Source organism: Physeter macrocephalus, chromosome 1 (genome assembly GCF_002837175.3).
Source record: "Physeter macrocephalus isolate SW-GA chromosome 1, ASM283717v5, whole genome shotgun sequence".
NCBI lineage: Eukaryota > Metazoa > Chordata > Mammalia > Artiodactyla > Physeteridae > Physeter > Physeter macrocephalus.
In genome coordinates, this window is record NC_041214.2 from 26,594,336 (window position 1) to 26,622,036 (window position 27,701).

The 27,701-nt window shown below is 43.9% G+C and overlaps 1 long non-coding RNA gene across 2 annotated transcripts; it reads left to right on the forward strand.

Moving 5' to 3' along the window:
* Positions 1-6,551: 6,551 nt before the first annotated feature.
* LOC102981846 (uncharacterized) lies at positions 6,552-27,637 on the forward strand. Of its 2 annotated transcripts, none has more exons than XR_002893035.3 (4): positions 6,552-6,642; positions 25,671-25,813; positions 26,212-26,315; positions 26,844-27,637. It is a non-coding gene; the product is annotated as an uncharacterized lncRNA (long non-coding RNA). The 2 variants fall into 2 exon arrangements; XR_008617874.1 differs by having other exon boundaries at positions 6,552-6,622.
* The last annotated feature ends 64 nt before the right edge of the window (positions 27,638-27,701 follow it).

A 27,701-nucleotide genomic window follows, 5' to 3' on the forward strand; every position in this document is an offset into this window, starting at 1 on the left:
TTCTCAAACCTAAGTCCCAACTAAGTCCTGATTCCTCTGCGCCGTCCTAGCTAACAAGGCCCGTGACCCCCCGGCCGCCGTTATTGGCCAGGCACCTGCTGCTCCTTGTGCACAGGCCCTGGGGCATTCCTGGAACGCTCCCCATTTACCCGCAGGCTCACTCCCTCACCTTCTATGTCTGTCCACAAATGCCACCTCTTCAAGGAGGCCTGCACTCAACCATCTATTTAAAGTCATTCTAAATTTACAAGCCTTTTGGCCCTATAATTCCACTTCTAAGAATTTTCAGTATTGGTTACATTTGCTCATGAAAGAGTGTGTGTGTGTGTGTGTGTGTGTGTGTGTGTGTGTGTGTGTGTGTTAATAAGAAAGTTAGCAAACAAGAAAGCTATTTGGATTTGGGGGAAAAATAAAATAAGTTCACACCACAACCATCTTTTCCTACACCAGATTCCCAAACACGCTTATCTTGCTTGATTTTTTTTTTCATTTTTCCATAGCAGTTATCATCTTCTAATAAACTATAGCGGCTCTATATTTCTTATGCCTTTTAAAAATTGTCTGATTCCCCCACCCTTCACACACACCTAGGCACACACATACACGGCATTCCCAGCCCCTCCTCGGGGGCAGGGATCTTAGTTTTATGCTCTAATGTGTGTAAGGAAAGACACAGGTGCACACACACACACACGTATGAAGGAAGGAAGGAAAGAGCATTGTTACCGATTGCGTTTTACACATTACAACAAGCGATTAAGGAAACAAACTTGTCCTTGGCATTCGTGCCTCTTTGACCGTGGGCAACAGAAGTCTTCTGTGCCCACCTCTGGCAAGGAAAAGTTACTAGGAGGCCTGAGACAGCTCACAGAACAGAGAGGAAACCAAACCTCTGAACCTTACGGAGCATTGGCCTCAGAACGTTTTTGCCCTCATAACATCCTAGAGGAATATGGAAAAGCTATGTACAATCTTGTACATTTTTAGTCTGGTATCTAAACTTGTTCATCGTAAGTTTTAAAATTTCAAACGATGAAATTTCTAGCATGTAGAAAATGTTGACGTTTAAAAGTAAAATCTGGGAAGGGGGGAGGAGTTTGGGATTAACATATACACACTACTATATAAAAATAGATAACCAACAAGGACCTACTGTATAGCACAGGGAGCTCTACTCAATACGTTGTAATAACCTATAAGGGAAAAGAATCTGAAAAAAATAGGTATATATGTATATATAACTGAATCACTTTGTTGTACACCTGAAACTAACACAACATTGTAAATCAACTATACTTCAATAAAATAAAATAAATATAAAACAATAAAAATGAAGTCTGTTATACCATTCTTTTAAGTATATCAGATGGAATCTAAATTCCAAGCACTTTGATCCCCATCATCATGCATTAAAAAATCCCAAACAGCTTAAAACATGAGCAATTCTTTTTGAGTGATTGAAAGTTTTACATGATTCCCTTTCTTCCCTGTGTTTTTACTGTTATTTCCATTTTACTAACTCTGCAGAATTTTATATTTGAAAGTCATTTATAGGCCATCCTGTAATACTCCTCTGTAATAAAAATGCTTCATTTACAAATATTCAAATTTTAAAAATTTCTTGGGCTCGTAAACCTCTAAAGTATTAAAAATTCTTCTGCAGTTACTACTCAATCTTTAGAAGTATGCAATTGATTAATACAACATATGTATTTTATATATTTTGATAAATCCTAATTAAATACAAAACTAAAATTTTATTGACTGCCTTGCCCAGAGAGATGGATGGTGCTGTTTTATTTATTTGTTTTTATAATTAATTCATGTATTCATTAAAGAATATTACTGCTAAAATGAGGCAGGCTTCAGCATCAATGTTTTTTCTATTTTTCATTGTTATAGTTGGAACTGCTGAGAAATCTTGTTCAGGTGGATGGCAGTGGAATAATGCCAGACCTAATCTCCCTCATCTCCCAAATACAGGACACCCAGTTCAATTCAATGTCAGATAAACAAGAATAATTATTTTAAGTGTATCCTAAACATTGCATGGAACATACTTATAATACATTATTTGTTTCTCATCTAAAATTCAAATAAATCCTAGAAGGAGCTTTTATCACAGCAGTATTATTCAATTCTTTGAACTCCTGAGTTACAGGCTAAAAAATTAATATAGTGGTTGATCAAAAAAATCTTTTTTAATGATCTGTCTGTTGATAACTTAAGTCCTCCTTCAATTTTCTTAAAAGCAAAAATTGAAAGCCACACGATGTGTAAAAATTGATTTGTCACTGAGTTATTAGAGCCATTCATTTTCTTAACGCTTATATTCATATTTTGAATTGTCTCTTTATTTTTGCTCCCTAGAGGAGATATTCTGATCAGATACTGGATGGGAGACAAGCGTACCTTTGTTTGCCAAGGAGAATGATGATTGTGACCAACGATATTAACCACAGGTACTGGGTCATTATGGAAGGTGAGAATCTGGGCATGTTAAAAAACCATCCACACCCCCTCAAACATAGCCACTGGGAAGTTTGTGTGTGCTCTTTTTCTTAGTGTGTTTGGGCTGCTAAAACAAGACACAATAGACTGGGTGGCTTATAAACAACAAACATTTATTCCTCGCAGTTCTGGAGGCTGGGAAGTCCAAAATCCAGGTACCAGCAGATTCAGTGTCTGGTGAGAGCCCGCTTCCTGGTTCATAGATGGCTGTCTTCTTGCTATAACCCCACATGGTGAAAGGGGCAAGGGAACTCTCTGGGGTCTCTTTTATAAGGGCACAGCAGGATTAGCCATAAATGAAAAGAAGAGGCATATGAGGCAATAAAAATGATTACGGTATCTTGCCAGCCCTCACCTGGCCCCAGGGGGTGTGGGACCAAAGCCCCGCTAGCTGGACTTTGCCACCCGGTTCCCTACAAAACGTTAACACTTGGACAGCTTCTCACTTAGTTTAATCCTGCTCGGGGGTTATGGAGCTGGTGACTTCTTAAAGTTCCCTCTGAATGACTCCATTTCTGCTTCTAAGGAGTAAGCATAGGAGAAAAGTTTCCAAGCTGAATTTATCAGGTCCTGCTGGCTGTTTATTGCAGAGATATTTCCATAATTGTTTTCTGGCCCTGTTGAATGTGCCAAAGACGTATTCCTCTGGTGGATATGGCTAAGCTGTTCTATATTTGGTTTATAGGAAGCCATCAGATGAGTCTTCTTTTTCTCCACTTGAGTTTTCCTCTCTGTTTGGGGTAATTACTTTAGTAAGGGGAACACACAGCCTATGAAAGGAGGAAGTGATTTACAAGATGAAGGAAGTGGGAGGAATAGTTGAAACAACCACAAAAATACCTTTTTTTCTCTTCTTTTTCCCTGAAGTAGTTTTCACTGTTACAGCTCCAGATGACTTTGTAATCTGGTTCAAGGTTGTACTTCCTCTCTGTCTGGCTGTATGGAAAAGTAAAAAAGATTAAAAAAAGCTAATTCAAAGTTGCATGAATGGATTTTTTTTGTTTTCAGCTGCACTGTGCAGCGTGCGATCTCAGTTCCCCAACCAGGGATCGAACCCGTGCCCCCTGTAGTGGAAGTGCGGACTCTCAACCCCTGGACCGCCGGGGAAGTCCGCATGAATGGATTTTTGACACACTTTAATATTGGTTATTGCCTTCATTTTATGTACACTTTGGACAGAGGTATTTCTCATAGAAGAGAATTATCTGACCCATTGACTTTACTTCAGTCCTTTTTCATGTTTCTCCCCTCAAAGGCTTGAGGAGACCATGCAACCAAGCAGGGCTCCAAGAGTCATCCTGCAGGGCCTTGTGTAAATTCTTCTTTCCGCTCCACAGCTGCCCTCTATAAAAGTGGCTCCAATCCCGGGAATTAGTGAGAACATAGCAGAGAGGAACACGTTTTTGGCACATTTAAAAATACATATTGGTGCGTTATCACACTGGAGTCATTCTGGACCCTTCTTTTCCTTTCTCTTGCACCCCACATCCCATCCATCAGGACACAGTGTAGATGTAGAACCTCCTCTGCTGCTGCTCTAGTCTCACCTGGGTGGACGCCTCTCCCCTCTCACCACCACCTCTCATCTGGATGACAACGGCCTCCCAAAAGATCTCTGCGCCCTCCACCCACACCCAATCCGTTTGCTATGCAGATTGAGGGTCCTTCTCAAACCTAAGTCCCAACTAAGTCCTGATTCCTCTGCGCCGTCCTAGCTAACAAGGCCCGTGACCCCCCGGCCGCCGTTATTGGCCAGGCACCTGCTGCTCCTTGTGCACAGGCCCTGGGGCATTCCTGGAACGCTCCCCATTTACCCGCAGGCTCACTCCCTCACCTTCTATGTCTGTCCACAAATGCCACCTCTTCAAGGAGGCCTGCACTCAACCATCTATTTAAAGTCATTCTAAATTTACAAGCCTTTTGGCCCTATAATTCCACTTCTAAGAATTTTCAGTATTGGTTACATTTGCTCATGAAAGAGTGTGTGTGTGTGTGTGTGTGTGTGTGTGTTAATAAGAAAGTTAGCAAACAAGAAAGCTATTTGGATTTGGGGGAAAAATAAAATAAGTTCACACCACAACCATCTTTTCCTACACCAGATTCCCAAACACGCTTATCTTGCTTGATTTTTTTTTTCATTTTTCCATAGCAGTTATCATCTTCTAATAAACTATAGCGGCTCTATATTTCTTATGCCTTTTAAAAATTGTCTGATTCCCCCACCCTTCACACACACCTAGGCACACACATACACGGCATTCCCAGCCCCTCCTCGGGGGCAGGGATCTTAGTTTTATGCTCTAATGTGTGTAAGGAAAGACACAGGTGCACACACACACACACGTATGAAGGAAGGAAGGAAAGAGCATTGTTACCGATTGCGTTTTACACATTACAACAAGCGATTAAGGAAACAAACTTGTCCTTGGCATTCGTGCCTCTTTGACCGTGGGCAACAGAAGTCTTCTGTGCCCACCTCTGGCAAGGAAAAGTTACTAGGAGGCCTGAGACAGCTCACAGAACAGAGAGGAAACCAAACCTCTGAACCTTACGGAGCATTGGCCTCAGAACGTTTTTGCCCTCATAACATCCTAGAGGAATATGGAAAAGCTATGTACAATCTTGTACATTTTTAGTCTGGTATCTAAACTTGTTCATCGTAAGTTTTAAAATTTCAAACGATGAAATTTCTAGCATGTAGAAAATGTTGACGTTTAAAAGTAAAATCTGGGAAGGGGGGAGGAGTTTGGGATTAACATATACACACTACTATATAAAAATAGATAACCAACAAGGACCTACTGTATAGCACAGGGAGCTCTACTCAATACGTTGTAATAACCTATAAGGGAAAAGAATCTGAAAAAAATAGGTATATATGTATATATAACTGAATCACTTTGTTGTACACCTGAAACTAACACAACATTGTAAATCAACTATACTTCAATAAAATAAAATAAATATAAAACAATAAAAATGAAGTCTGTTATACCATTCTTTTAAGTATATCAGATGGAATCTAAATTCCAAGCACTTTGATCCCCATCATCATGCATTAAAAAATCCCAAACAGCTTAAAACATGAGCAATTCTTTTTGAGTGATTGAAAGTTTTACATGATTCCCTTTCTTCCCTGTGTTTTTACTGTTATTTCCATTTTACTAACTCTGCAGAATTTTATATTTGAAAGTCATTTATAGGCCATCCTGTAATACTCCTCTGTAATAAAAATGCTTCATTTACAAATATTCAAATTTTAAAAATTTCTTGGGCTCGTAAACCTCTAAAGTATTAAAAATTCTTCTGCAGTTACTACTCAATCTTTAGAAGTATGCAATTGATTAATACAACATATGTATTTTATATATTTTGATAAATCCTAATTAAATACAAAACTAAAATTTTATTGACTGCCTTGCCCAGAGAGATGGATGGTGCTGTTTTATTTATTTGTTTTTATAATTAATTCATGTATTCATTAAAGAATATTACTGCTAAAATGAGGCAGGCTTCAGCATCAATGTTTTTTCTATTTTTCATTGTTATAGTTGGAACTGCTGAGAAATCTTGTTCAGGTGGATGGCAGTGGAATAATGCCAGACCTAATCTCCCTCATCTCCCAAATACAGGACACCCAGTTCAATTCAATGTCAGATAAACAAGAATAATTATTTTAAGTGTATCCTAAACATTGCATGGAACATACTTATAATACATTATTTGTTTCTCATCTAAAATTCAAATAAATCCTAGAAGGAGCTTTTATCACAGCAGTATTATTCAATTCTTTGAACTCCTGAGTTACAGGCTAAAAAATTAATATAGTGGTTGATCAAAAAAATCTTTTTTAATGATCTGTCTGTTGATAACTTAAGTCCTCCTTCAATTTTCTTAAAAGCAAAAATTGAAAGCCACACGATGTGTAAAAATTGATTTGTCACTGAGTTATTAGAGCCATTCATTTTCTTAACGCTTATATTCATATTTTGAATTGTCTCTTTATTTTTGCTCCCTAGAGGAGATATTCTGATCAGATACTGGATGGGAGACAAGCGTACCTTTGTTTGCCAAGGAGAATGATGATTGTGACCAACGATATTAACCACAGGTACTGGGTCATTATGGAAGGTGAGAATCTGGGCATGTTAAAAAACCATCCACACCCCCTCAAACATAGCCACTGGGAAGTTTGTGTGTGCTCTTTTTCTTAGTGTGTTTGGGCTGCTAAAACAAGACACAATAGACTGGGTGGCTTATAAACAACAAACATTTATTCCTCGCAGTTCTGGAGGCTGGGAAGTCCAAAATCCAGGTACCAGCAGATTCAGTGTCTGGTGAGAGCCCGCTTCCTGGTTCATAGATGGCTGTCTTCTTGCTATAACCCCACATGGTGAAAGGGGCAAGGGAACTCTCTGGGGTCTCTTTTATAAGGGCACAGCAGGATTAGCCATAAATGAAAAGAAGAGGCATATGAGGCAATAAAAATGATTACGGTATCTTGCCAGCCCTCACCTGGCCCCAGGGGGTGTGGGACCAAAGCCCCGCTAGCTGGACTTTGCCACCCTCAAATGTGCTGCTTTTTTTTTTTTTTTTTTTTTTTTTTTTTGCCTCTCCCGTTGCGGAGCACAGGCTCCGGACGCGCAGGCTCAGCGGCCGTGGCTCACGGGCCCAGCCGCTCCGCGGCATGTGGGATCCTCCCAGACCGGGGCGCGAACCCGGTTCCCCTGCATCAGCAGGCGGACGCGCAACCACTGCGCCACCAGGGAAGCCCTCAAATGTGCTTCTTGAGCCAAGAAATCCAGCACCGACCCCCAGCAGCCCATGCTGTAGCACATCCTGCCAGACCCCTGGAGCTCCCTGGTCCCTGACCTTTACAACTCTGCCTTGAAACAAACTGGGTTGAACCCCCCGGATGGCTGTATTTGGAGATGGGGCCTCTACGGGAGGTACTTAAGATTAAATGAGATCATAAGGGTGGGGCCCTGATCAGCTAGGATAGTGTTCTTATTAGACACCAGAGAGCTCACTCTTTCTATCTGGGTGCGCACACCTAGGAAAGGCCATGTGAGGACACAGCAAAAGGGTCAGAGAATAATTGTATTTCAGTAATTTTCACTGAGATCTAATTGACATATATAACATTTGTTTCAGGTGTACAACGTAATGATTCGATATTTGTATATATTGTGAAACGATCACCACAATAAGTGTAGTTAACATCCATCACCATACATGGTCACAAATATTTTTTTCCCCCATGATGAGAACTTTTAAGATCTACTCTCTTAACAACTTTCAAATATGCAGTAGAGCCTTGTTAACCATAGTCACCATGCTGTACGCTAGACTTCAGCTGTTTATCTCCACTTTTGTCCAGCAAGTAGAGTGGTCGTGTTCACCGATATGCTTCAAGCTAGGAAAGGGTTGTTTTTGCTGTAATGATAACGATGATAGTGATGATGATAATTAACATCCCTCAAGGACTTATTGTGTGTAAGGCATGTGCTAACTGCTTTACATTATATCATTTAATCTGCACTAAACACCAGGGGGGTAGTTATCATTATGTTTATTTTGTAGCTGAAGAAACTGAAGTTAGATCAATTTGACAATTTGCCCAGAGTCACGCACAGCTGGAGTAGGATTTGAACCCAGGTCTGACTCTAAGTCTATGCTACTAACTTGCTACAATTTACTGTTTCCAATGATTAAAAGTAGTCAGCTTTAAAATGTGTCACGAATATGTGTACTTGGGATCTATTAAAATAAACGATAACCCTTTTATGGGGAAGTAAGCAGCTGTTGTTCTCGTCTGTCCTCTATCTGTCCTCCTCATCTGTCTACTTCTTTGAGGGGGACTGCCACTTCCCCGCTGGAAATCCTGTGATTCTGGTAGTGCTGCCCATCACAGTGTTTCACCCCACCCTCATGGGGTGTGTGATCAGTCCTGGCCAATCATGGTTTACCATGACCTGGACTGTAGGCATTGGTCCAAGAGGTAGATATGTGACCCAAGGAGAGCCAATTAGAGCCTTCCAGTGGGATTTGACCCACAGTCACCAGAAGAAAGAGGTTCACACTTTCTGGGTGATTACAAGTAATGGTGATACAGCCCTGGGATTGCTGGCGGACATGTCAACTGCTGTTCCTGCTTGGAGGAAGCCTGTCTGCCCTGGGAGAGAGGGCCAACCCTGGGAAGGGAAGTAGAGTCACGAGCAGCAAACTCAGGGTTTCCTGAGGACATGTTTTGAGCTCCTGAATTCAGCCATCTCTGAGACAGCTCCACCTGTGGACGTCTCAGTTATGTGAGCCAATAAATCCCTATTTATCTTTAGTTCTGTTTGAGTTGCTTTCACTTTTAACTGAAAGAGTGCTGATTAACATGCTGTACTAGTTTCCTATTGCTGTAGTAACAAATGACCACAAACTTAGCAGCTTAAAACAATACAAGTGTATTACCTTACAGTTCTGGGGGTCAGAGTCTGAAATGGGTCTTATAGGCAAAAGTGAAGGCATCAGTGAACCTGCGTTCCTTTTGGAGGCTCTGGGGAAGAATTTGTTTCCTTGACCTTTCCAGCTCCTAGAGGCTGCCTACATTCCTTGGCTTATGGCCCCTTCCCCACTTCACTCCAACGTCTCCTTCCACTGTCCCATCTCCTTCTCTCTGACTCTGACCCTCCGGCCTCCCTCTTATAACAATCCTTTTGCCGTGTGAGGTAACATAGTCGCAGGTTCTGAAGATTAGGACAAAGACATCTTTGGGGGTCTTTTATTCTGCTCCCACACATTCTCAGGAAGAGGAATCTCCACTGATCACCGGGGAGGTCACTTTTAATCGCAAAGCAAATGTTCCTTCTTTCAGATGGCCCCAACAGAGTTTAGCACCAAGTTCCCCACTGCTTACCTTGGAGCACCTGAGGGGGATTCCTGGGGTCTGGTGAGGAAGTGGCTGGCTGGTCTTTCCCCTGCATCTCTGCATACTCTGCTAGGGGTCAGAGGAGACCCAGAGCTCCAGAACAGTGCAAGTGATTGACATCAAGGTGCAGCTCACTGGGGAAGGGGCGAAATACACTGTTCATTTGCTGTTCTTTCCACTTTCTCAAACTTGGATTGGGGTCTTCACCTCATAAAATAATAGACCTAGTTACAAAATAATAAATCATCATAATAAATAATAATAGACCACGTCATAAAAAATAGACCTAGTAGCCACATCAACTGGCCCAAATATGCATTTAGCATGACATCCTTGATTCTCAAATGTAACTAAAGGATCTTTCTACTATGATTAAGAAAAGGAAAACAAAATAACTGGAGGAGAAGAAGATGATTAAAAACATCATTACAAAAAAATCAAAGGAACTCATGGGCTAGTAGGCTCCGTAAGTAACTAGTTATATAAGTCAAGACAGAACAGTGCCAAGTTGTAGGAGGGGGAGCAGGGGACCCTCTCACCAAATGGCACTCTGGCGTATGACGGAGCCCAGCCTTGACCCGCTCTGTGGCCCTAGACCACGGTAGCGCAGACTAAGGCCTTGAAGCCTTTGGTTGTTCTCCAGGCCTGAGAAAATACTCTCAATTTCTTCATTTCCAAATCTAAAAAAAAAAAAAAAAAAAATGATAGGAGCAAATAAGTAACTTTTAAAACTATGTCACCAATAGATTATTAATTTTAAGGCACTCCCCAGGGCAGTTAGAGGCACTTTTGCTGGTCCTCAGTTTGGGATTCCAGGGCTGGGGGGGTGGGGTGCGCCGGGATGATTGGGGGGGCAGCCTGTGTGTGGAGGAGGGGGAACCAGAGTCTGTCTCCTGGGCAAAGCGAGCGGAGGACTGTTTGAAGTACCCATTCGGGGAGCAGACAGAGAGCAAGCTGTGAATCCTGAAGACAGGAGAGGTGGCCCAGCTGGCAGGGACCAAGGAGTCGGGGAAGACCCAGTGGTACTAGGACTCTGTAAGGAGAAGTCTTTTAAGCCATGTTCAGGGCAGGTTCAAGAAAGTTCAACCTCCTGGCTCTCCTTGGCCCTGAGGTGCTCCTTGCCTTGTATTGCACAATCACTGGAGTTTGCAAAGTGAACACCCATCAACTCATTCATGCCGGCAACAGCCTCTAAGGGGTAGGTAGGTATTAGGTCAATAAATTGAGGACCAATGAGGTAATGGGACATCTTCAGGGAATTTGGAATGTCAAGGCTTGAACTTCAAAATGACGTGAGTAGTATTAACAGCAATAACTTTGAAAATTTATTAATTCATTCAGTGAGTAATTATTGAGGGCCAGCTACCATGGCTGCTGTGGGGATGCAGCTGTGTATAAGAAGGAGGGGTATCCTGCCTGCTGGACTTCACAGCCCATCAGGGAAGACAGTGAGGAAGGAGCTCCAGTCCCCAGAGGCCGGTAACCTGCGGTCTGACCAGTGCTGAGGTCTCGGTACTGACCCCACCTACTCAACCCCGACAAATCTAGGCGTCTTAGCAGCAGCACGATTTCCACTGACGATTAAAGTAAGCTGTTTCCTGAAGATGGAAATTCCTTCTTTCTTCTCCCCAGTGCAGATCTTTGGGTCCAGCACAGGAACTGGAGTCTAGAGGGGTCTCTTAGCAGTGGGGCTGGGTCTGCCTGGCCCAGCGGGGGAGCTGGGGAGACCCCGTGGCCAATCCTGCATCACTGCATGGTATCCCAAGGACCCTGACCTCCTGCTGCCCTGTGTTAGGAGACCCTGGCTACGGCTCCTCCCAGCAATTCAGAAAGCTGGAGAACCTCCACAGAATACTGGGTCTCCCCAGCTCTTGCTGATGGACTTGTCCACTGTCACCACCGGGGCCCTAATAAGATCCTAGTCCTCTGATGGGGCCTTTGTGTCATTGTGATACCACTTCTCAGGCATGACTCATCTCTTCCACTTCACAGCCCACTGGCCTTTTGAGTACAAGGCATCACCTGACTCCATGGGAAGAATCACAGAATCATAGACTTAGGAAGTGGAAGAGATCATCTCATTATAGATCAGAGAAGTCGCGTGACCTACCCCAGATCACACAAGCAGTTTGAAATTATTTATGGATGGTGAATTAGAGACCCCAGCAATCTAGTAGCATGGATCAGAGGTGGGCTCTGATTCAGACACCTGAATTCACATCTAGGCTCCATCCCTAAGAGCTGAATGGCCTTGAACAAACCAATTAATCCCCCTGAGTCTTCCCTCACCTATACTCAAGGGTTAGAAATGGTACATATCTATCATTATGTATCATACATCTCTGTGTAATGGTAAACATCTATTTATTGTTGGGAGAAGAAATGAGACAATCCATGCACTGTGCTTGGCACACAGTAAGCACTCAATAACCATTAGCTGTTATTGTTATTATTGTTATTATCACTACCCTTCCTCCCCACCTCGTCTCCTGGTGAATACTGACCCATCCCCTAGGGAATCGTGGTTTCCCTTATCCAAACTACCACTAAAATGTATATGGACATATTTTGTGATATTCAGACTTTCTTCCTTGCACTATACATAACCAAGAGCACGTCTCCTCCCTCTCCTATACCGAGGACTCCCTTGGACAGTGGCATTGCCTTAAATATATTTGTATGTTCCTTAGCAACAAGCACTTGGACAAACTGGCCTTCAACAAATATTTGTTGAAGGAACAAATGAATGGCTAGAGACTCTTTTTGAGAACTCTAACATTTACTCAGGGACATGAACTCTAAGGAGGCTTCACAGTGTCCCCTTTCGGCGATGACTTAATGAAGCACAAGGAACCAGGACACTTCCCTCCCCTGCCTTTGCCTCCCCCCACCCCGCTGACAGAAGGAAGGGCCTTGAAGGAACTCCGCGTTCCACCTTACTTGCAGTAATCGAGGACAAGAAAATGCAACTGCTGAACTGCAGAGCCCTCCCAAGTCTCCCCAAAGACCACGGATCCATCTTGCAGTCGATGAGTTTGAGGGTGGTAAACAGGCAGGGGTTGCGCCCCTTCGATTCCAGAAGCAAAGCCTGAGAACGCAAGGTAAAAAGTGCTGACACGATGAAGATAAATATGCTCTGTGTTTTTATAAGTTACTTCAAAGTCACTCATGTTAATTACCTCAACATTTTGGCTTCTAAGATAACTTTCTAATTACCCAAGGAGAAAGTGGCATGAACACAAAATAATTTCCCTTTAAAATGAAGACTCATTGAAGAATTGTATGGGAAACATCAAGCTTTATGATGAGAGAAGATATATTGTAGCACAATATAAGCACAAGCCTAAGGCAAGGTCATTTCTTGCGATAACAAAGGATCCCAATGACAATTAAATCGCTACCTAACTGATAGGAGAGAGTATCAAATCACGAAGGCCATCTTTTAGCAATTAGAATCACCACAACCTGAGAATTCCCTCAGTTCAGAATTTAAGCCTGAAAGTGACTTTGGTGGGGTTTGGAGGATTTAGGGTTTTGTGAGGGAATGATATGTTGCTCAGAGATCGGATTCCAAATTATACCTCAGTTGAGCATAAACAAGCCCTTGCAACTTTAACTACGGAGCTGGTGCCTGAGGCCTCTTTAATGAGAGAAAGTCTAGTTTGAGTGCTGGATCGGATTTCTGAAGCTGTGTTTCTGACGGAGGAGGCCATGGGACACATCACTGCTGATGCTAACATTGGTATGTGCAAAACAAACTCTGGACCAAATCCTGAAGATCTCAGCCAGTGGTTTGCAGTGTCCCCCCGCTGGGGCACCAGCACTGCTCCCTGGGGCACCCTCACTGCTGTGGGCAAGACCACGGCCATCTCAGATAGAATTCCTCAGCAGCCTCCAGATTACCAAGAAGGCTACATTTTAAGGAACTGCTAAGGATCACTGTGAACATTCAAGGACAGCTTTCTGTTTCCAGCTTGAATGGACTGGATACCCTGACTAACCATCTGAATAAAAACAACCAAAAATTCTGGTTATATATTTAAAATATCTTTTAAAAATTTTATTTTTAAGTTGTGGTCAAATACATGTAAAATTTACCATCTTAATCATGTCTAAGGGTAAAGTTCAGTGGCATTAAGTATATTCACATTATTGTGCAAGCCTCACCACCATCCACCTCCAGAACTTTTTTCATCTTGCAAGACTGAAACTCTGTACCCATTAAACAAAAGCTCCCATTCTCCCCTCCCTGCAGCCCCTGGTAACTGCCATTCTTGCCATTCTACTTCCTGTCTCTATGAATTTGGCTACTCTAGGTACCTCATATAAGTGAAATGATACAATACCCTTTTGTTTCTGACTTATTTCACTTAGCATGACTTCTTCAAGGTTCATCCACGTTGTAGCACGTGTCAGAATGTCCTTTCTGTTTAAGGCTGAATAATATTCTAGTATATACCATACTTTGTTTACCCATTGGTCTGTCAATAGATATTTGGGTTGCTTCCATCTTTGGCTTTTGTGCATAATGCTGCTATGAACATGAATGTACAAATATCTCTTTGAGACCCTTCTTTGAATTCTTTTGGGTATGTACCCAGATGATACATAGTGATGATAGGGTAGTTCTCTTTTTAATTTTCTGAGGAACCGCCATACTGTTTTCCATAGTGGCTGCACCATTTACATTTCCACCAATAGTGCACAAGGGTTCCAATTTCTCTACGTCTTTATCAGCACATTATTTTCTGCTTTTTTTGATAGTAGCCCTCCTAGTTGACATGAGATGGTATCTCATTGTGGTTTTGATTTGCATTTCTCTAATGATTAATGATGTTGAACAGCTTTTCATGAGCTTATTGGTCATTTGTATATCTTCTCTGGAGAATGTCTATTCAAGTCCTTTGACCATTTTAAATCAGGTTGCTTATTTTTTTTGTTGTTGAGTCATATGAGTTAAAGAACTCATATATTCTGGATATTAGCCCTTATCAAATATATGATTTGCAATTATTTTCTCCCTTTTCACTCGGTTGGTTGTGTCTTTTGAAGCAGAGAAGTTTTTCATTTTGATGTAGTCCAATGCATCTAGTTTTTCTTTTGTTGCCTGTGCTTTTAGTGTCATATCCAAGAAATCATTGCCAAATCCAATATCATGAAGCTTTTCCACATGCGTTCTTCTAAGAGTTTTAAAACTGTCTTTTAAAAATGTGTTGATTGACTGGCAGGTTAGTGAGGAATACACAAAGGTCAATGAATGAGAGAAAGTAGGACCCTAGAGGGCACTGAGGCCAGTTTTCCTTCTGAGAGCATCATTAAAACAGCAGATTTGAGCTTTGATTTTAATGGATCATGCAGTCCAGGGGATAGGAGATTAGGCCCAAGGTTAAGAGTCCAACAGGAAATCCTACATAGAGGTGTGGCCCAAAACATAAAGTGGATTATAGTGCTAAGTCCTTAGAGTAAGGATGAACTAGAAATAAACCCAACTCTCCCTTCCTCAAAGCATCCCAGGGAAAATGGCCCATCTCAAACTGATACTGAGTATATGGAAAAAAACACATCCCCTGAGAACTCACAAACTAGCCTTAGCACAGGTTTGCACCCTGAATTAACATCACTTGGATGGCTCAAAGAAACCTCAGATCAAGAATTTAACTTCATGTAGCTCTGAGTATGTGGCAGAAACAACTACAAATCCTCTCTGGAGAAAGCTATCTGCAAATCAGAGCTCAAGGAATTGCTACAACTATTTTTTTTTCATGAAATATGAATTTACAGTCAAAAAGAAATGACAAAAACATACAAAGAAATGTCACCATAAGTAAGAGCCAGAAGAAGCAAGAGTCAGCAATATCAGACTCTAAAATAATTCAGATTATTGAAACTATTAGACACAGATTATAAAATAAAAGTTGAACACATTCAGAGAAATAAAATAATGGATTTTCAAAAAGGCAAAAGACTAGAAAAATTAGTGCTTTTTGGGTCCTGTTTGAGAAGTTTTTCTCAACCCCAGAGTCATGATGGTATTGTCCTATATTACCTTCTAGAAACTTTATTGTTTTGCCTTACATTTATAATCCATCTGGAATTGATTCTGGGGTATGATGTGAAGTAGGAATCAAGCTGCTTTATATCCCAGATTGTGTATTTTTGCTTCTTGTTGCCCTCAGCAAAGGGTTGATCTGAATTATCTGATTTGCTCTTTCCAGAAGTAAAGTCCTGTACATGACTTCTCAGTCACAATAATGGAAGTTCAATTTAAAAAATAATAGTATTTAATCTATAAGTGTATATCCAGCAAAACTGTCATTCAGGAATGAAGATTATGTCTGATATGGTAGCAGTCAAAAGTAATGAGCATGGAGAAATCTTGACAACATAATATAAGTAAAAGAGTAAGCCACAAAATCATACACAACGTACAATTCCATGTATGTAAGTAAAAACATACATGCATATGTCAAAAAAGTATAAAAACATGCACAGGGTTGATACACATCAACTCTAGGCTAGTGGTACCTCTGGGAAGTAGATGAGGGAAAGGAAGTAAGATGACACTTTAGCTATTGTATTTGTAAATATCTGCAATTTTCATTCCCTAAAAAGTATATTACATGACGGTGAGTACATAGATGTCAGTTCTATTATTTTTTACACTTTTATATGTTTGAAATATTTCATTAAAAACACTTGTTTTTTTCCAAAACAACCAAATAAACTATAGCTGGAACACATGATGTAATATGCTTATATTCAATTTTAAGGTTAACTGCAGAGCTATTTTTAAAACGCATGACTCAAGAGTCTGGCAATCTCTGGGTTGGTCAGCTGAAAGCCCCAGATGCAGATCTCTCTCCCCAGCATGTAACACTCATCCTGGACTGTCATGAGCAAAGGTTCCAAGGAAATTGGTAGGATGCTTGGCAGGGAGTCATCAGGTCTTACAAGTATAAACTGGAATGTGAGAAAAAAACTACAGGTGGGCACCATAGAGAGAGGTCATAAAATACGTGGAGAAAGAATATTGTCATTAGACAACACCATTTAAAACATTTAAACATTAGAATATTTAAAATAGTTATTAACTGTGGATCAATTGTGCATTGGGGTGATAATTCAACACAAACTTAGGGTGGTCCTGCCATATGCAAAGCTCCATGAAAAGTCCCACAGGGCAGAGATTTTTCCAGTATGTTACTGTCCCTCTTTGGGTCGGGAAATCAATTTAGTGGATTGTAACCACCTTTTTTTTTTTCTTTCTTTAATGAAATAGAAAAGAAGGGAGATGATCTGAGTGTATACTATGCTGTAAGGAACAATTGTCTCATGAGACCTTTATTTTAGTGATATTCAAAATCAAAATGGAGACCCAACCAAAGCAACCCACCCAACATAAACAGCTCTTATGGTCATACTGATTCACTCCAGTACTTATATACTGGGACATGATGTTAATTATATTTCTGATGGTGATTGTAATTAAAAATGTTTGGAAAACATTGCTGACGAGGTTATAAATTTGAACGAGATTTATGACGAACCCTTATGATTAAGTAGTGCAGCCTAATTATAAAAACTACATAGGAATAAAATGAATTAGTAATTATTTTACCACAAAAAGGATGACTCTGGGAAGCTCCTCCATTGGGATGAGCTGGGAGATGTGTGTGTGTGCAGGGGAAGCCCAGAGAAGCAACTGCAAAAGAAGGAATTAGAAAGACCTAGGAGGGCAGGTGGGGAACAGGAGAGTAGAAGAGGTGGAGAGGGAGAGACCGAAGGGACCAGAGGAGAGAGGGAGGAGGGCAGCTGCCCTGCGAAGTGGGAGTTCAGGCGAAAGAGAGAGATTGTAGAGAGGAACTCCAGGAAGGTCTCTTTGTGAGGGGTGCAATGTAATCACCCTTCCACCCCCAAACACATTCAGGAAAAAGATGGGTGTGATGGATTTGCGTCAAAGCCACCTTAAAGCAATGATTTATTTTATTTTATTTATTTATTTTTGGCTTCGTTGGGTCTTCGTTGCTGAGGGTGGGCTTTCCCTAGTTGTGGCGAGCGGGGGCTACTCTTCATCGTGGTGCATGGGCTTCTCATTGCGGTGGCTCCTCTTGTTGCAGAGCACGGGCTCTAGGCGGGCAGGCTTCAGTAGTTGTGGCACGTGGGCTCAGTAGTTGTGGCTCGCGGGCTCTAGAGAGCAGGCTCAGTAGTTGTGGCGCAGGGGCTTAGTTGCTCCGCAGCATGTGGGACCTTCCCGGACCAGGGCTCGAACCCATGTCCCCTGCATTGGCAGGCGGATTCTTAACCACTGTGCCACCAGGGAAAGTCCAAAGCAATGATTTTTAAAAGCACCTGTCTCTATCTAATTATTTTGTTTAATTTGTTGTCTTGTTTAACACAGCATTTTAGGAAATCGGTAGGTATGTGATTATTAAAACACAGACTGTCTTTCTGGGCTGGTGATAGAAAAGTTGTAAAGCTGGACAGTCTGTCTTTGGGTGCCAGTCTCCCCCTTCTGGTCTGTCAGGTGCTCCGTCCCAAGAGTTGACCACTTAGCTTCACTGCTGGCCTCTCTTCATTTCCCCTTACACCCAATCCCTAGATTTAATCTCAGCAAAGATAAGACATCAGATTTTTTTTCTGAAATCCAAATGATGTGTTTGCTGATCTCACTCCAAGTGAGAACGGAGGCGTGAGTGTGTGCAAGTCTGGCCTGATGGCATGCACACGCCAGCTGTCAAGGCAAGGAGACATTCTTTTGGAGGGGTCAGGAGTGCTGGGGAGGGAGGTCCTGCAATGATGACAGAAGTGGAGTTTTTGAGCTGGGTTCTCCAGACGTAGAATGGGAGGAGGGGTGGGTTGTCCGTTCTAGAGGTGAAATGGTGTGAGAAAAGGCAGACCTGCTGGAAGGACGGGGATGGGCAGATTGGGAGAGAGGAGGGGGATGGTAGGAGAAGTGCTGAGCAGACCTTGGTGCCATAGTCAGGCTTTGGACAGCACGCAGCAGGAACGCAGAGGGGGTGACACCACCAATTCTGGGCTTGAGGGGATTAAGGACCCATGTTCCTTGGGAGGAAACCCTCATCATTTCGTTTCAGGGAAGAATAAGGAAAGGAGAGGACACACTCACCTTTCTGAGAATCCGTTCATGGTTGGTGCTGGTTTTCAAGTCCCTTTGGATGGCTGGACACACGGACGTCTGAGTCTGTGCACAATGCTTCTCATATGTTTTCAGAAACTTTTGAAGAGTTGGAACAATGGGTAGGGGTGCTCCTTTAGTTTTTCGTTTTCCTTCCTTTTCTCTTGGCATTGTTTCATAGTGTTAGATTCCACTTGGATTCTGAAAACAGTAACTTGCCCTGAAACCCAACACACAGATGTCTTTTTAAGGAGCAGATCACACTTTCCCCACTAAAAATTAGCAAATATTGATGCATACCCTTCTCTGAAAATCATAAAGTGCTTCACTAATCTTTTTTTCTTTTTTAAAGAGTCTTTTGAGGGCAGATTTTTTTTTTTGCAGATATACATGTGTACATTAGAAAGTTTCCTACTTTTATTTATTTATTTATTTATTTATTTAATTTGGTTGTGTTGGGTCTTAGTTGCAGCAGGTGAGCTTCTTAGTTGCAGGAGGTGGGCTCCTTAGTTGCGGCTCACCAGCTCCTTAGTTGCGGTACTTGGACTCCTTAGTTGTGGCATGCGAACTCAGCTGCGGCATGCATGTGGGATCTAGTTCCCTGACTAGGGATCGAACCCGGGCCCCCTGCATTGGGAGCATAGAGTCTTAACCACTGCGCCACCAGGGAGGTCCCAGTGCTTCACTAATCTTAAAATGGGAGTGGGGAATCAAAAGAGAGCAGAAAATGTCAATTTGCAAGGTCTATACCCGTGGGACCAGGTTCTTTCTTTTAGATTGTTTAAAATGTGGGCAGTACTCATGGAACTCAATTATTAAGGAACACAATTAACATTAATAGTGGATACTAAATATTTTCAAGGACACATTGATTTAAAAGTGTCATAATCCTCTTCATAGACATAATTCTTGCCAGGCAGTAATTACAGTGGTTAAGAATGTGGGCTTTGGAGGGGAGCAGACCTGGATTTTAGTTTTGTCTCCACCACTTGACTCACTGGGAGGCCTCAGATAAGTTATAAACACTCTTCTTCAAGCCTCCATTTCCCCATCTGTAAAATGGATTGTGGTTGTCATAAGGGTTAAATGAGATAGGTTTATAAAGCACTGCACAATGCCTGGCACATAGCGGAAGCACTTTTTTTTATTATTATTGATGTTATTATTATTCTGCTGGCCGCAAGAATCAGTACTGGTTTTGTCAGTGGGATTGCTGGATCATATGGTAATCCTATTTTTAGTTTTTTAAGGAACCTCCATACTGTTCTCCATAGTGGCCGCACCAATTTATATTCCCACCAACAGTGTAGGAGGGTTCCCTTTTCTCCACACCCTCTCCAGCATTTATTATTTGCAGCATAAATTTTTGTCTTATATATTTTGAAGCTATGTTACTAGGTACCTACAAATTTAGAACTGATAAATTTTCCTAGGGGATATACCATTTTGACATTATTTAATATCCCTCTTTGTCTCTAGAAATGCTTCATGTCTCAGAGTCACAGTTCCCAAACTGTGTACTGAGGTGCACGGAGGCACTGCAAACTTACAGGGCACCTTGGGATATTTTAAATTTTCAAGAGAAAGCTAGCAACATCTGTTAGATGCCATGTGAGCTACTGGGGGTAGTTCACATTTTCAAATTAGGTCACACTTGCATTAGTATCCTATTGCTGCATAACAGATTAGCCCATCACGAGTGAAAAATATTCTGGAAAGGGAGAGTGAACGCTGAAGAATGTGGAGACACAGGTACTGGGGTAAGGGAAATCACATTATTAATAGCCCTGGTTGGGAGTTTATAGGTTGTCTAATCCATCTAAGCCATCACTAGGATGACCAACTGTCCCAGAACTTTGAGTGCTAAAACCAGGAAAATGCTGGGCAAACCAAGATGCTTATTCACCCTACCAGTCCCTCGACCCATGGCTACCACCCAGGTGTAGCCCCAGAATTCTGCTCACAGCTATGCTCCAGCAGCTGCTGCAGAACAACCAGACTTGGCAGCTACCCAAACCTATCTGCCATCTTGGGCCTGGTCTAACTTCTTGTTTTACATGGAACAAAAATGAGACCTGGAAAGGGAAAGAAGGGGTTTGCTCTGGCTGGAAACAGAACTGAGCTTACTGACTCCCAAGACCATTTCTGGAAAGCATCTTGGGCGATGCTTATCATCAGGCAATTGGCAAACACTGCGTGGCATCATGAGAGACTGTGTGGGTGAGAAGTGGGCGTCCCAGGCTTTGGGTCAAGCAGAACTGGTTTGAATCATGTGTCTGTCAGTTATTAGTGGGGTGATTGTGGGTAATCAACTTCACTTCCCCGAACCTCATTTTCTTCATCTGTAAAAATAGTGGGAATATTACCTTTTTGACATTTGTGAGGATTAAATGAGATAACAAATGTAAAGTTCTTTTAATCAGTAACATGGAAATGATGGTGACAGAGAATTGTTATGAGGAATAATAAGTTAGTACATGACAAATGCTAAGAACAGATCCTGGCACATAGTAAATGCTCAGGAGGGAACCTGAGGCATAGTGAGGTTAAGTGATTTGTCTAAGGGCAGACACTGGTAAGTGCTGGGGTTGGGATTCAAATTCAGACAGTCTGGCTCCACAGCCCAAATCGGTAACCACTCTAAGGTACCACCTATTAGATACCTTTATGGATTGAATATTTGTACCCCCCAAAATTCATTATGTTGAAGCCCTAATCTCCAGTGTGACGGTATGGGGCCCTTGGGAGGTAATTAGGGTTAAATGAGGTCATGAGGATGAGGCCCTAATGATAGGATTAGTGCCCTTATACAAAGAGATACCAGAGGGATTACCCCCCCACCCCCCACCCCTAAACTGTTGAATTGGCCATCACCTGCAAACCAAGAGAAAAGGCTTCAAAATAAAACCTACCTTACTGGTATCTTGAGCTTGGATTTCCCAGCCTCCAGAACTGTGAAAAACAAGATTTCTGTCGTCTTTGGTATTTTATTATGACAGCCCAAGCTGACTAAGACAGGTGCTATACAATATTACTGTTCACAATATCAAGTATTTCTCATCAGCTTTTTCTGGGTATTTACAGAAGCACAAAGTATACACGCATACATTCTATTAAGACCCTCTTAAAGCTTGAGTTTTTCACTTAATATTTTATCATGAGCATTTATTTCTGTCATTTCCATAAATGTGTAAATGTGTGGCCCAGGTTAGCAGCTACCTAGGTATTCAAGGCCAGCACTGATTGGCTGATAAGTTAATGAATATTTATTGGGGGCCTAAGGAGTAGATACCCCACCCTATGATAGGTTTTCTCATCTTGTCTGGCTGTGACACTCCTGGAAGTGGGACGGTGAGGATGGGGGCCGAGGGCGTGAGAGTTCGGGCCGAGGGCCCTGCCCCCTGTCCCGAGGAAGAGGGGGAAAAGATCCCCGTTCTGAGTCCCCTGCCAGCCCAGCTCCAACAGCGGCTGGCTCTCAGGGGACAAGGAGAAGGAGGGCAAGGAGCGCCTGCTTTCGGTGCCTTCTTCAAGACCCCAGATGCACGCAACTATTTAAACAGGTTCCGGAAAGAATCCTCACTACCCACCGAGGCCGGAAATTCCTACCCTGGGGATGTCCGGGTGGGGAGGGCCGGTGTTGCTGGGGCGGGGGAGAAGCACAACCTCCACGGAGCCCAGGTCCCAGCCGGTCTGGAACATCTAACCAGGGGCCCCCCAGTTCGGGGTGCCGAGCAACCTCGCGCTCATCCTGCACGCTCCCGGCCACTGGCCTGCGGCCCGCACTCACTCGGGCGCCTGGTCCCTGCGTCCCTTGTCGGGTGGCTTTCAGCGTGCGGTGTGCGCCATGGAGACTGCTGCCAGGGGCGGTCGCAGCGAGGGGCGGAGGCTGGAGGGCGTCTGTGACCCGCGAGGGGCCAGAGCTGGAAGGGAGAAGAGTCGGAGGCAGGAGGAGGAGGGCGTGGAAGCAGGAAATGTCGTTCCAGGGTTCGTCCGGGCTCGGCCCGGACCTGGAGAACTCCAGGTGCCCTCGCTGCGGGTCAAGGTCGTCGCAGCCGATGGCGCTGCGAGGGACGGGATCTAGGAGGGGAAAGAAGCTGGGGAGCCGTGTGTCCCTGGTCGTCAGTGGGGCACTGGGGACGAGGAGCAGAGGTCTCCAAGAGATAGACGCCTCCGCCTGTTACCCAGCCCGCGCGATGGCAGCTGTGGACCTCACCGGAGCCCCTAACATGGTTTCCCAAAGAAACCGAGTTATAAGTGGTGGTTACAGCCCACAGCAACAAGCAGAAACCAGTGTGAGGGGACTCTCCTGCCCACTAGAGAGGTTTCCTTTTGTGACTTTTTGTCTCCCCAATCCCAGGACGGAGGGGGTGCCAGGATAAAGGAAGCAGCTCAGGGGCTGGGCCTGGGGCTTTTTCTGGGGAATATGGAGGAAAGAGATGCAAAAGCAGTTGGAGCTTGGGAAGAAGTGGATGGGAGAGGAAAAGGGATTTTAAGAAAATTTGCTCTGGGCAGTGGCTTTGGGGCTTGCAGATTTAAGGATTTGGGGACCCCCAAAGATACCTTTGCCCCAATTCTGGGAACCTGTGAATATGTAACCTTATATGGCAAAAAGGACTTTGCAGATGTGGTTAAAGTTGCAGACCTTGAGATGAGGCTGTTTTTCTTGATTATCTGGGTGGGGCCCAATCTACGCCTGAGTCTGAGAACAGGCTGGGAAACTGTCCCTGCTGTGCTCAGGGAGAGATGAGTGATGAAAAGAAAGGTCAGAGAGATGCAATGAGAAGAACTCAACTGGCTGTTGATGGCTTCAAAGATGGCAGAAAGGGACAGGAGCCAAGGAATATGGGCAGCCTCTAGGGGCTGGCGAGGGTGTGGAAATGGATTCTCTCAAAGGAACCCAGCCCTGCTGACACCTTGATTTTAGTCCAGTGACACCCATGTGGGACTTCTGACCTCCAGATCTGTCAGATAATAAATTATCTATATCTATCTAACTGTCTGTCTCTCTCTCTCAGGGTATAGAAGAGGCTCTTAGTGAATGTTTAATGAAAGAATGAATAAGGAAAGAAACTGGACTAAATTAATTCACAGTAAACTGCAAACGGAAAATAGTCCCATAACTCCTCCACACTGGCTGTAGTTTTTTAAGTTATATTTTAAACCCAAATGGCTCTAATTTGGCACAAAGTGAATTGAAGCTTTGGGGAAGGTCAAGGAGGGCAAGGAAGGATCCTCCATTTGGACAGACATATGACTTTCCAGTGAGCGTGCCCCCATGAGTCGGCACCCCTGCGTTATTTCCGCTTTGTGCAGCCACTTTCCTTCCTCTGCGGGGCCCTAGGCCAGCCTTTCTAAGAGGTAACCAGAAGGGCAGTGAGGGAGGAGAAGTCTGGAGTGGAGTGAGAGAGTACACTTAACAGGTCACAGACTAGGTCTCAAAGCAGATTCTTAGGGAACAGAGAATGATCAGGAAGACCAGCCCCCAAGAGGACAGGGACAGAGCAAGGGTCAGAAACTAGACAGGCCATCAGAGAGGAGAGGAGTCCCTGTGCACAGTGGGCAGGTTCATAAAAGAAATGTAACACTAGGATTAAGGTCAGCTGCCAGTGTCAGAAACCCATTAACACTGGTTAGAAAAATATAGAAGTTCATTTCCCTTTCATGTTAATGAAATTCATGGGTAAGCAGTCCAGAGCTGCTACAGAAGGCCCAAGGTCATGAGGAATGCAGGCTCCTTCTACTTTATTATTTTTTTAATTAATTAATTTATTTATTTTTGGCTGCGTTGGGTCTTCATTGCTGCGCGCGGGCTTTTCTCTAGTTGCGGCGAGCGGGGGCTACTGTTCATTGCGGTGCGCGGGCTTCTCATTGCGGTGGCTTCTCTTGTTGCGGAGCACGGGCTCTAGAGCGCAGGCTCAGTAGTTGTGGCATGCAGGCTCAGTAGTTGTGGCTCGCGAACTGTAGAGCGCAGGCTCTGTAGTTGTGGCGCTCGGGCTTAGTTGCTCTGCAGCATGCGGGATCTTCCCGGACCAGGGATAGAACCTGTGTCTCCTGCATTGGCAGGTGGATTCTTAACCACTGTGCCACCGTTGCGGCGAGCGGGGGCTACTGTTCATTGCGGTGCGCGGGCTTCTCATTGCGGTGGCTTCTCTTGTTGCGGAGCACGGGCTCTAGAGCGCAGGCTCAGTAGTTGTGGCATGCAGGCTCAGTAGTTGTGGCTCGCGAACTGTAGAGCGCAGGCTCTGTAGTTGTGGCGCTCGGGCTTAGTTGCTCTGCAGCATGCGGGATCTTCCCGGACCAGGGATAGAACCTGTGTCTCCTGCATTGGCAGGTGGATTCTTAACCACTGTGCCACCAGGGAAGTCCCTCCTTCTACTTTATTACTCTGCCATCCTCAGTGTGTGACTTTAACCTCACGGCCCAAAATGGGTGCTGAGCTCCAGCCATTTTGTTCCCATTTCAGATAGAAGGACGGAGAACTGGACAAAGAAGGGCATGTTCTCTCCCTTTAAGGACATTTCCCAGAAATCACGTATAACACTTTTGCTTACATTCCATTAGCCAGACCTACAGATATGATCATACCTAGTGGCAAAGGAGGCTGGGAAAGATGGTCTTTATTCCAGACAGACATGAGCCCAGTGAAAAATGGGAACTTCTGTTATTTACAGAAGACGGGAAAGACGGATATCGGGAGATAACTAGCAACCTGGGCTGCAGCAGCTCCTAGCTGCCAGGACCCCAGAGATAGCCGCCGGTACAGTGGGTGGGATAGGCACCAGTTTGAAAGGACTATAGGGATTCCTCATACATTCCTCAAGCATCTGTGAGTCAGAGCAGCCTGGAGCTCACTTCATAGCTGTTATCATTTTAGGTGTGACTCATCCACCAGGGCTGAATTACTGGCGAGGCTAAGCAGGTATTTTGAGCTCCTGCAAAGCTGGGAGACAAAACAACAATGACAAATGCAGGGGAAGAATCTGATATTTCATATTTCAAGAAAAACCCTAGCAAAATAGTTTTGAGAAAAGCCAGAAGTTTTGTTGAACTTCATTATCTGTCTTTTGCAGCACAGTGTTGTTTTGTTTTTTGATTTATGCATAGGAGGAGGGTGGAGGTTCCATGATCTTTTTGGTTCTCGGAACCCTGATCAGACCCTCAGAATCGACACTGGTATCAGCCCACCCCATCCTCGTGCCTTGTTCCTTGCTGACTTTCAGCCACCAGAATCTTAGAAGGGCTTTGAGGTGAGTTTGGCTTTTGGGGGAAGGAGGCTGTTCTGCTACCAGATACGTAGGAAATCATATGCCAGAGGGTAGGAAACCCAGGAGAACTCATGACAGAGAAGAAAAAGGAAGAGGGAAAAGAAAGAGGGAGAGTGAGCCAAGGAGGGAAGAGATATAAAGGAGGGCGTGAGGTCAGAGGGGTCAGAAAAGCTCAGGGGCATCCACCCAGGAGGAAGTGGTTTTTAAATGTCTTCACAAATACATCCATTCCTCCCTCCAAAAGGCAGACACTAATCGCTCTTTCCTTGAGTGTGGGTTGGACTTAGTGACTCACTTCTAACGAATAAAATATGATGGAAGAGATGGTGTGTGACCAGGTCCTAAAAGGCATCATGACATCCTCCTTGTCTCCTTCTTAGATCACTGGCTGTGGGAGAAGCCAGCCACCACTTGGTGAGGACACCCAAGCAGCCCTGGGAAAGGCCCAGGGGGTGAGGAACTGAGACCTCCATCCAAGGGCTATGTGAGTGAGACATCCTGGAAGTGGATCCTTTAAGCCCATTTAAGCCTTCAAGTCCTGCAGCCTCATGAGAAACCCTGAGCCAGGAGCACCCGGCTAAGCCGCTCCCAGAATCCTGACTGTCAGAAATTGTGTACGATCATAAGTGCTTGCTGTATTTAGCTGTGAAGTTTTGGAGTAATTTGTTCCACCTCCAGTATATAACTAACACACCTAGGAAACTTCTTTCTCAGTAAAGGAAGATTTGCAGGGACCTAAGGGGTGCATGTCTCAGACGTTGGCGGCCCTCCGGATATCCATTCTCCACTTCTACCTCCCTGAGGGAACTCAATGTTGGCACATGGTTCTGTAAGCCAGGCTAGGAAAACATCCCCCGGTGTTCCTTGCGTTGGGATAACCACGTGACATCGCGCAGGCAGATGAGACAGAAGCTGAAGTTGATAGATGGAGGCTTCCCAGAAAGCTCTTTAAAGAGGCAGAGCCAGGTAGCATGAGTTTTTGTCTTCTGTTCTTACATTTCTTCTCTCTCAGAATGCAGTCATCGTGCTAAAGGTGAAGCTGCCATCCTGTACGTCATCCCCAGACATCAACCACGACACCCGGATGGCTGAGAGGATGGATGCAAAGATTCGCGTCTCTGATAGCATAATGGAACTGCTGAAATTATCCGGGCTGCCCTCCTTTGGGTTCTCAATACATAAGGAAAGGAACACCCCGGTTTAGGGCAAAGCTGTTCAGATTTCTGTTACCCACAGCAGAATGGGCATTTCTGGAAACAGGAACTCCTTGACGGATGCATCTTCAGATAACGTGCAGACATTCAATTACACAGTGAAAAAAGGATGCGGTGAGCTGGTAATTTTATTTAGAATTTGTATGGTTGACCCATCTCTGAAAGCACGTAGTCACTGTTGTGAGGAGAACAGGGACTGCTGAGGCAGGAAATGATGACACAGTCTCTTTGGGCTCTCAAGAAGAGCACGGGGTTTTGAACCGAAAATGTGCAAGCCGGCCCTGCTGGCAGCCAGGCCCTTGGTTTCCCAATCTGCATGGAAGCGATGTTCAGGCAAGCCCCTCACCCTCAGAAACGTTTGGAAGGAGAGACAGAACAAGGCCATTCTCCAAACACAAAAGTGACTGACTGACCCCCTCTTCTGATGGATCTGAGTGACTGCTCTCCCTTCACCAGTTACAACCAACTCTAGTGCCCCTGTTTTCTAGATAACATTAGATGTCCAATTACCAAAATACTCTGTTCTTTTTTTTTTTTTTTTCGGTACGCGGGTCTCCTACCGCCGCGACCCCTCCCGTTGCGGAGCACAGGCTCCGGACGCTCAGGCTCAGCGGCCATGGCTCACGGGCCCAGCCGCTCCGCGGCATGTGGGATCT